A 10,598-nucleotide genomic window follows, 5' to 3' on the forward strand; every position below is an offset into this window, starting at 1 on the left:
AAGACGTGATTAGTGAGCAATTAATTGATAGCTTAAAGTAGGCATGGATAATCAAAAACCAACAAATTCTCATTAGGCCAATGCCTCAATTTATAGAGTTTACATCCAAGCATCCAATCCCACTGATTTCTCCTTGATCCACTCCACCTCTTTTGCTTGATTCTCCACACCTCTCCCAGAATATCTCCACACCTCCTAAATCTCCTCATGTTACCCTTTATTCTCTCCCAATAGATACTTCTCACCTTTTCACAGCTTCTCTCACATTTATAGATTCTCTTTTACAACCTCTTGCCAAGGGCTTGTTCCCACACACACCCTATTCACTTGTATATTTCAACACCTCTCCTCAAGTGAATACTCCTAGCACACCTGGACCCTATACCAAGTTTCCCTCTTACTTGGTAGTCCGCGACCAGTGCCTCAAGTCCCTAAACTCATAGTCCTTGACACTCTCTCTCTCTATGTGTCCAAGGCTACTACAAGTGCCCGTGACTTTCTAAAGTGCTCACACATACATCTACCACATGGCCTACATTATCGGTGGCTCAGAGGTGGTTTTACTCTGTTGGGGCAGGTTACATTGGGTTGTGGGGTTTCTATCTCTCTCTCTCTCTCTGAAAAGATGATCTGACTCCACTTCCTTAGGAGCCTCCATGAAGTTTACTGATGTCGTTCCTTCTCCACTGGGTTTGTTGTAGCAGTCTCTTGCCATGTGTCATGGCTTTCCATAGTTGTAGCAAGGGAAGGTCCTTCCTCCTACTCTGCCTCTTCCTCGTCCTCATCCTCAAGAGAATCCTCCTCGGGTGAAGAATGCTTTTTCTTCTCTTGCTGTTGAGTCCAGCCATTTCTTCTCTTTGCCTCTGGTCTCTTGCTCTAGTAGAGCTCCTTCTATCTCGTGTAGCTTCAATTCAGGTACATTCTTTAGTGTTGCTACAATGTTTTCATATTCACCTTTGTCCACGCTCTTCAGAAGCACCGCTAGTGCCTCATCATCTTCTACCTTTCTTGCCAATAGTGCTAGTTATTGCTTAATGCTTTTATATCTGTTCAAGTGTGTGATTAAGGGTTCACTTTCCTTCATATCCAATTTATAGAATTGTATTAATAGATTTATCTTTGAATTTTTAGCTTGTGTGCCAAATAATTTATTGAGTTCATCCCATGCATCTTTTGCCCATTGTATCCCTGTGATGTGATGAATGATTTCATCATTCAAACTAAGTACGATAAGTCTTAATGCTTTTTCATTCCTGCTCTTCCACTCATTTTCCCTTCTCACCTCTAGGCATTCATCTCTTCCCTCAACTAGCCCCCTCCACATATTTTTCCTCATGAGCAGATACATGGTTTTTGTTTGCCATGTGTAAAACTGCTCCCCATTAAATTTGGCTCTCTCTTGTGCCGTACTCATGAGATGATGTGAAGGGGGTCTTACCTCTTGATCCAATTTCAAGATTCAAGGGCAGTGTCTACCCTTTTACAACTCAATCTGGTGTTTAGGTGATGATTACAACAACAGATTTATCAGCATAAAATCACCAGAAATTACATTAAACCAAAGGTAACAAATCTGTACGGAATGGTTGGAGTATCAAACCATCTCCGAATTAGAAACAACAACTAAACACATCTAATGACTCTAAAATCGTATGTTTTTTGGAGTGTGACCTCCCAATCAACACCGAGATATTGGGTGATCCCAATAGCTTGGAATAGATGGATGGATGGATAGAGCGAAGCCCCATGCTAGTCCCCAACATAGCAGAATATGTTAAAGTCAAGAGCTTACCTTAGCCTTGTCGAAGCATATATTGTTGGGCCTTGCCTTAGAGCCGTAATTAAAAATCCTCGATATGGGTGCGCTAGCTCGTCCATCATGTCTTCACTCCATTTTCACACCAAAATGCTCCTTTGCCCCAATGGGGGTAAAGGACGAGCTTTTTATACCTAGATGGATACAAAAAGAGATAGTGATGGTTCACTCTCCCAAAAGGCAAGGGAAGAAGACGAAGCTAATGTAAGAGGGAAAACCTATCTAGCATGTATCCATCAAAAATAGCATACATGTAAGCAAGAAGAGGGAAGACAAGAGCACACAAGTATTCTATTGCAAGGAAATGATTATGTCCAAAATGACTTATATACAAGTAACTAGTTTTCACATTAGGCCATCCAAACTTAAAAATAGTCTGACTTCTATTATTACTAATCTTAAGCATGTATGTATACGAAGTCTTTAGACTTTCCCTGTTTGACATTAAGCACACGGTAAGGCCACTTTAAATGTTCCAACGCCACCTTACAAAAAAGGTAAGTGCATGTTTGAGCAGGTAAGATGGCAAAGCACTTTTCGATAGGTTGGGTGGGTGAAACCATGTTAATCTATGAAGTGGTTACCACCACTAATTTACATCTCCCCGCACTGGCAGTCAATATATCAAATATTTGTTGACTTTTAAAAATAATCCTCATGAAGATGCCTAATGTGGATACCTAAGAAATATTTGTGTTTCTTCCCTAAGATCCTTTATTCTTTTCAACAAACCTGCAATTGAGGGAAATTGCAAACTCAAATAAGAGAGAATGTTATCAGAATGTGTTTTTAGCCCTCTTAAGAATATTATGCCACCCTCTTAAGAAATATTTATGTGCCTTCCCTAAGATTCTTCATTCTTTTCAACAAACCTCCAATTGAGGGAAATTGCAAACTCAAGTAAAAGAGAATGTTAACAGAATGTATTTTTAGGGCTCTTAAGAATATTGTTTCACCCTATTAAATAATTCAGGGATGCCTAGAAGTTTTGAAAGCCCTTTTTTTTCATTAGGATGAGTGGGTCCTTCCCCCATCCCTTTTTCTAGTCGCACACGAGAATTTCACCCAACTACACACACACACCCATACCAGGGCTTTTAACATCATGATTGCTTGGGTAGGGTGGACCATGATGAAACAAGGACCCATTGGCATAGATGTCCCCAAGAAAATTTGAACTCACAACCTCCATATTAAAAGTTGAAAGTCTTATCCACTAGTCTACTTGCCTGGGGGACGTTTTGAAAGCCCTTTTAATTCCAAGGCACTTGTAAAATGAGGAAAAAAGGCCCAATAATTTGTATAGCTAGTCACCTCAGTAGATATTTAGTAGTTTTCTTACAGTGAACCATATTATGCCTTGTACATAAGATGAAAGTGAATTAATCTGAGTCAAGATACATATTCCTTGTGAAATGTGGTTTCTTTTTTTTCACTTATAAAGCCATACAAGATTCTAAGTCCATAACACACAAAATGCTCTTTTTAAAGAATTGAAAATATAGAAAAATACATATTCTTTCATGTACTTCCTCAATAATCAATAGCCTCCAAATTTTAAGAGGAATTGGTTGCTTAATGTTCTTCAACCTCTTAAACTTATGACATGAACTCACCTCTAACAAGGTTCCAAATGTAAAGGAGAACTGACAAGAATCTCCATTTAGGTATTTATAGAATTGATATCTCAAGAAAATTATTTAATCAACCGTAGAAATTGCATCATATTCAATAAAAATCATGCTTGTGAATAAAGACATGAAAACACATAAAAATAATTAGCTCTCACACAACACTCGTAGAGGATACAATTTTCCCCCCTCATGTGAGTGGCCTATTCCTGCATAGTGTATTCATATATATTAGCGAACTACTGTACATGTCTACATAATTATATTCCCCCCAAAAAAAAGTAGGCCACAACCTCCAAAAATACAAAAGTGGTGCTTACTTTGCACGATGCTCTCTCTTTTCTCAAATAGAGAACTCTATTTTTATATCAGTAATTGAGGCTAGGGGAAAGCTTTTAAGCTTTACACAATATCAGAAAGTAAATATTGCCAAAAGTCTATGCTTTGAGTCTAGGCATATGAAATAAATAAAATAATGTGCACAAGTTTGCACATATATACATAGCTTGCTCAAAATTGTGAATGTCTTCCGGATAATTATTTATGCGCATTTGCCTCAATATTCCAAGTCTTCCTCACCTATAACGTATCCAACAAATAATAAATTCAACACATATTTGATAGGCAAACCGACCATCACCACACACACAATGAGCAACTAACACTTGTGAGAAAAGGGATAAAAGTAGTGACCAATGCATTCTCCTTACGAGTTTAAGGGACACATTGTGTGCCATCTAAACCCCAGCTCATAAAACAAAACAAGTAAAAACATGTATATATAAAAATTAGTGTGCACCTTTTGAGTATGCAAGTCACCACCAATGCCTTGTTTTCTCTGCAATAAGAAGCTTAATTCAATACATAAATCAAAGCTTTTTGCTCTATCTATGTAACGCTTCATCCCTCCATGTCTTGAGAGCAATGCAAACGAGTTATGAATCAAGGGCTCACAACCAAATGGACAAGCTCCTCCTCCTAAGAAGAAGAAGAAGAAATAGCATGTACATAGACCATGTAGTCCAGACAAACTCACAAAAACAAAAGGCACAAACATCTAAATGTAGCGCAAATGTAAGTCTCAAAACTCCTGCCAAAGATTAAATCTATAATTCCTTGAAATGTTCATAGCTAGTACGTCTGTATTTAGATCCGAGACGATCTATTCTTATAACATTTGAGTGTGTGCATATGGTTTTTCCTTATGGATATGGATTCAAAATAGTTGGAGAAACTTATGACCCCCTTCAAGGTGTAGAAGGTTTTACTATTAACCTTAGTTTTTCAAACCTCTTTTCCCATCTACTTTGTAAAAAAAAACATAAGCCTATGGATCAATGGGCGTGATACCCTTGTGCTATCCTTGGCATCTAAGCCTAATGTTAACAAACCCACTTGTCTTTGCTTACAAAAATTCACCTGAATACATAGGCATCGACTCCACTAACAACCCCTAGAAACCAATTTTTGCTATATCACGCAGAAACTAATTTTTGCTACATAGAAAGAGCATGTAAAAACAGCCTCTTTCATAAAAGGCACAAACAGAATCTAATGACATATACTCTCACTGCATTCACACACACGAATCACAAGCTGAACTATGCACTAACTGCAAAATCTTGACCAAGATTATATGCACCATCGTATCATTTCATGGTAGCCCTTCTCTATCGAAGGAAAACTTGCAAGGAACCACCAGCCCAAACATATTTTTCTTCACAAAGCCGATTCTACTATGCTTAACATTCAAATATAAGACACCCAATTATTGCCTTAACCTAAGGCTTGAGACTGTGAGCAACTGTTGCCTTGTGTGCCTAGATCAACCTTTAATTTAGTGTACACAGGTACCACATGTGCGTTACAAGCAAGAGATAAAGACAATCCCACACATAGCGACTATTTGCTTGTTGCAACTCGGAACCTAGATTTCCTCACTTTTCTAGTGCTTCTACAATGTACAAGTATCCCATCAGCATGCCCACATGGCCCACATGTACAACCACCCAACACATTACCAAGACACTGTGTTGTAGCAGGCACCTAAAAGAGACTCAACGCTAAAAATTACAAAACATTTTACCAACACTGCAGGAACAGACCAGATGCAGCTCAGAACTCACTAAATCGTATTCTTGTTTTGCTCAAAACCTCTACATAAGCTGCACTTGGCATGACAGTAAGTTAAAGTAAGCTAATATTGAACTGGATGATCAGCCATAAAGGAAGGTTACAAAGCCATATTTCCAAAGTAAAACAAACATGGTTTAGGAAGACTGTCAAACCTCCATAAAGCCCCTTAACAAACATACTTGTCAGTGCCAGCTGAAACCTGGGCAAACACGGTACCAATTTGGCTCTGCTTGCATTCCAACCTTGTTAGCATAGAAACAGTACTACAGCTCAAAATCATCATCCTTCAGTGCTTCAGCAGCCGCTTCCTCCTCCTCCTCATCCAATACAAAGTAGGGGTTGTGAGGCACAGGGCGGAACTTGTATCCTGTGAAGACATAGAAAGCTAGAGTGGCAAGCTCCCGAGCCAGTTCACTAACCCATGTGTAATGATATGAAGTGACAGTCTGCAATGCGAAAACCACAATTCGCGTGAAGTAAATGTATGTCACCACCACAACGTAGTACTGCCGGAACAGTGTCAGCTTCACCAGATTCCTAGCTGCCTTGCCATCTGTGCGGGCCGCCTCACGGAGGTGTTTGATGGACCACACAATAGGAAATAGAACTGCACAGCAGCAAATCACATCCACCAGCAATAACAATTGTGTCCAAGTAAGCCAATTCTTGTCAGACAGACCTGTTTCTCCAATCACAACAGTGGCAATATTAGCAAGGACCTGTAAAGGAATGACCATCATAAGGACTTTCTTTTCCTTTCCTTGTAAGTAGGGTTTGAGAAAGGACCACCCCGTGCCTATGAGAACTATCACAGCAAAGAGCATCACTCCCTTTAAGAAACTGAAAGCATAGAAAGCAACATCCCAGCCATGTGGAGTCCCGGTTTTCTTGATGTAAAACTTATCTTCGGCCTCTGAAAACATGTACAGAGCTTTAAGTACAACCAGCACACCCATAAGAATGTGGATCCGGTGGGCGGTCAACTTCTGCTTCACACAGATGTATATCCAGGCACCTGCAAGTATGACATAGATCCAAAAGAAAGAGAAGTAGAACACTGGAAGCTGTGTCTGCCCCTCTGAGAGATAATCCTTTGTATCACCCTCCAAATTGTAGATGGATGTTCTCACTGACATTGACACGCTCACTCCTTGCAGGCAGTTTGCAAACATGAGTGTGTACCGATTGGCTCCAGGAGAGGGATAGGTGCTACTGAAGGGTTTTTTTCCACTGGCGAACTTATCGAATGTGAACAAGGTCCGCACAGAATGGCTTTGCAACACACACTCAATCAGCTTCTGCTCAATCTCCCGACTGACTTGCACCCAGTCGTCCTCAGTGGCCAAAAAGAATCCCATGAATGTGAGGTAATTATTAGGAAGGGTGACATCTGCTGGGACTGCCCATTTCACATCGTTCACTTCGATCTCCAAATGTCCGGTGCCTGTGTAGCCAAACCGTTCCAACATGATTAGTGCCCGTGTGTCGCCTTTAATGGACAGCTGGTCTATCCCCGCTTCACCAAGTGGAATGCATTGTGAAAGAGCAAGGATGGAAATCGCCCAGAGAAGCCACATCCTTGCCGCCATTGGATTCAGCTTATGATGATCTGATCAGTGATAATGGCACCTGCCCCTAACCACTCAGGAAAGGCCCATCAGTGCCACACATGCTCAAAAATCAATCTGAGATCTTGACTCAGTGTGGCTGTAGCACGGCAAGATCTAGAAACCACGAAGAGCATGAGAGTAAGTAAAGCAAGGCCCACATTTCAAACTGTGAAACAAAACCCTAATTAGAGATGTAATATCCGTGATCTGTAAACCCTTCACTATGTTAACCTAAAGGCAAGATCTATGCACTCGACACCCGATCTGCCCTTCCACTGTAAAGTTTTCGTGGCAAGCTTCATAGTCCTATGCCAGAGACAGATCGCCTGGATCTACACCCTAACTGCTTCTCTTTACCCTGATATAATTATGGGTTTTTTTTCTCTTTATTTTGCAAAAAACGCCCTTTACTTTCTCCCTTTGGATTTATTTTCAGAAAACACAAAAATTACAGGCGATTTGGAGAGAAAAATAAAGCTACAAAGCATGGATCTGAAACACAGAATGCCCCTGTTTTGGAAAAAAAAAAGGGGGGGCAATAAGTCTGCACTGATTTTGCTACAAGCTTTTTCTCATAGACATTACTGAAAAAACCAGGTAAAAAAATACAAGGGCTGGAGTGAAGTACCTGAAATATGGTGGCGGCGACCTTCTGCTCGTAGCAACACGGAGGCGAGTTGTGAAAGAAGACAAGGAGGAAAAGCAGGACCGCGTTTGCGTTGTCCTTACTCTAAGGTCACCTTTACACCCAACATGTTACTTAAACTATCTACTATAGGGTCAAGGGGCTCAGACAAGCATTGTTCTCATCTAGAAATCCACTAGATCTAGGCCTAGCTCACATCCCTGTGTTCTCCCTTGAAATTTTCAAATTGTAGCTATGCAAACATATCTACTCAATTTCATTTCAACAAACTCGTAGCATATTTACACCTTGCGTGACGAACGTCAGGCTTATAGACTTGCAACCCCTCATCAATATATCACTATTGGAGGAAGTTTCAAAAACCTTTCATGCTTTGCCACACAAAATTGGGGAGGATACTGTCACTTTTTGGAAAAGCATAACACTATCAAGTCCTTTACCCCCTAAGATATCGTTTGAAGCTTTAATTTTTGGTAGTAATAGCTTTTGAAGCTTCAATTAAACTACCCCATGGCCCTTTAATTTCTTGGATGAGACTAGGTAGTTAATTAATAGCTTAAGACTAATGACCCCACTATTACATGCCTACAATTGTGCTCAACATGGAGCCCATGGTATTTACATGTCTAAACAAACTGAAAATATCAATCCCTTACTTTTACAGGCTTGGATTGTAACCTACACTAGCAAACCCCACAAGGATTCATGTTATCGGTGGGCTTGGATTGCAACCTACACTAACAACCCCACAAGGTTCATGTTATCAATGGGCTTGGATGGCAACCTACACTAATAGCCCCAAGGTTACTCTAGGACCTTTACAAGCTTTAATGGTATGCGAAACATGACCCCACTATTCTATGCTAGAAATGCAGCTCAACATGGAGCACATCATCTTTGATACATACATAGCGGACCCATATATTTTATGAGCTTGACCTACACTAGGGACTCTAGGGTTTTGATATGGCAATAGTCTATGACCTTTGCATGCCTAACAAACTTATAACATCAATCCCATACCAACCCACCACATGAAAGTATTCACCCAATAGTCTATGACCTTTGCATGCCTAACAAACTCATAACATCAATCCCATACCAACCTACCACATAAACGGATTCTCTAATGGCTCCACCCAAACAAATTCTTCACTGTTATGTAATCGAATTTCACACTCTACATCATTCGCTTGACCTTTATTCCCACTATTCGTTATAATCTTTTTCGATTTATGGATCATTCTGTTTTATTTGACTATGTGATGTCTTTTAGCACAATCTATATATTTGACTGTGTCATGCCTTTTGGCACAATCAAGATACCTTTACATAAGTCCTTTTTACATTCTGGATCAACTTATATATGTAGGTCACACAAAATTCATTTTTTGTATTACATATGTTATGAAATAGTATGTTTTTAAATAGTTACTTATCTTTTTATACAATGTACCCTCATACTTTGTGTAGTCCTTTTTACCATTCATGTAACATTGGCCATATCTTGAAAACGTGCCTTAGTGTTTGTGTATCCACACAATTAAAGAAAATTCTCTCAAGTGCACTCATTTTTTATTTCACTATTTTCCACAATGCAAAGAAACATGGTTGAAAATTGAGCTGCAGTTGCCTAAGTAGATTATGGCATTCAAAAGTGCATTGCTCACTTGTTTCCCTTATGTTCATCCTTTTGAACTACCGTTCAGTTTTTGTTTTGCAAAAAAATATCAAAACAAAAAAATGTTTGCATGTTTGGTGGAAGTTAGACTTTAATGTGCAAAACTCCATTGAAAGCATTCCTTCTTAAAAGGATCGTATTAACATGTATGTTCATGCATCATCAAAAATCGATATGGTACATGATGACACTACTTTTGTGAAAAGTCTCAATGTTGAATTTAAATGGTTGTGAATGGTGAGGAATTTCTAGAGAATGCATATGGATACTACCTAGTGTTATGGCCTACTAATGGTTCTCTCGATAACTCTCTACTCTCTCTCATTCACATAGAAAACAAAAATAAGGGGCAACATCGAGAACTTACTAATGTGCCGTAATAGATCCAACCCTGTCTCCTTTCAAAGAGCTCTACATCGTTGTGCTGCTCTCAATTTGTTGTCATGCCGCTCGGTTATTTCCCACCACCCCACTAGGTAGCCACATACTCCTCTCTCTCACCCCTATGGTAGTTACACATGCATAAGAAGCAAGAGCAAGACACAATGGGAGATTATGTTGTATTATGAGAGAAACTGACTTATGTACAAGGCCATAAGTGTTCACGGATATGTAAAATGTGGCCAACTAGGCACCCAAGGCTCATAAGTGGTCTATTGCTTACACAATGCTTGATATCATAAGAAGTACCTTCATAAGCTTCATAAGGGATTCATTCTAGCTTGATACTACACACTCTTGGAGTGGGAATGTTATGGGAATATATTTTAAGCCCTCTTAAAAATATTATTCTACCCTCTTAGATAATTTGGGGACGCTTGGATTATCTTTGCGTCAAGCCAAATCATGTTAATATCATGGGTGATGCCATTATAAATATTAATACGTTTGGTGGATATTGACGTATGTTTGCATCCTCCAATGTTTGTTTCAGTTGGTTTGTATGGAAGGGTGATTCATGGATTACTTACGCTTGGCAAACATGTGTGTGGTTATGGTTTGTATACTTATGGAATATTTGTTTACCAATTTATTGTTGGTTATTTTATAGGTGAAGAAGATTCCTAAGATTGAGAAG

At 39.5% G+C, this 10,598-nt stretch overlaps 1 pseudogene across 1 annotated transcript; it reads right to left on the bottom strand.

Moving 5' to 3' along the window:
• Window positions 1-5,560: 5,560 nt before the first annotated feature.
• On the bottom strand, window positions 5,561-8,119 carry LOC147603116 (protein CANDIDATE G PROTEIN-COUPLED RECEPTOR 7 pseudogene; annotated as a pseudogene). The gene is made up of 2 exons (XR_015265731.1): window positions 7,822-8,119; window positions 5,561-7,307 (listed from the first exon to the last, which is right to left on the bottom strand). The product of XR_015265731.1 is annotated as a protein CANDIDATE G PROTEIN-COUPLED RECEPTOR 7 pseudogene (transcript).
• Window positions 8,120-10,598: the final 2,479 nt, after the last annotated feature.

This window comes from Cibotium barometz, chromosome 65 (assembly GCF_041138505.1).
Source record: "Cibotium barometz isolate CiBa-2024 chromosome 65, ASM4113850v1, whole genome shotgun sequence".
Taxonomy (NCBI): Eukaryota; Viridiplantae; Streptophyta; class Polypodiopsida; order Cyatheales; family Cibotiaceae; genus Cibotium; species Cibotium barometz.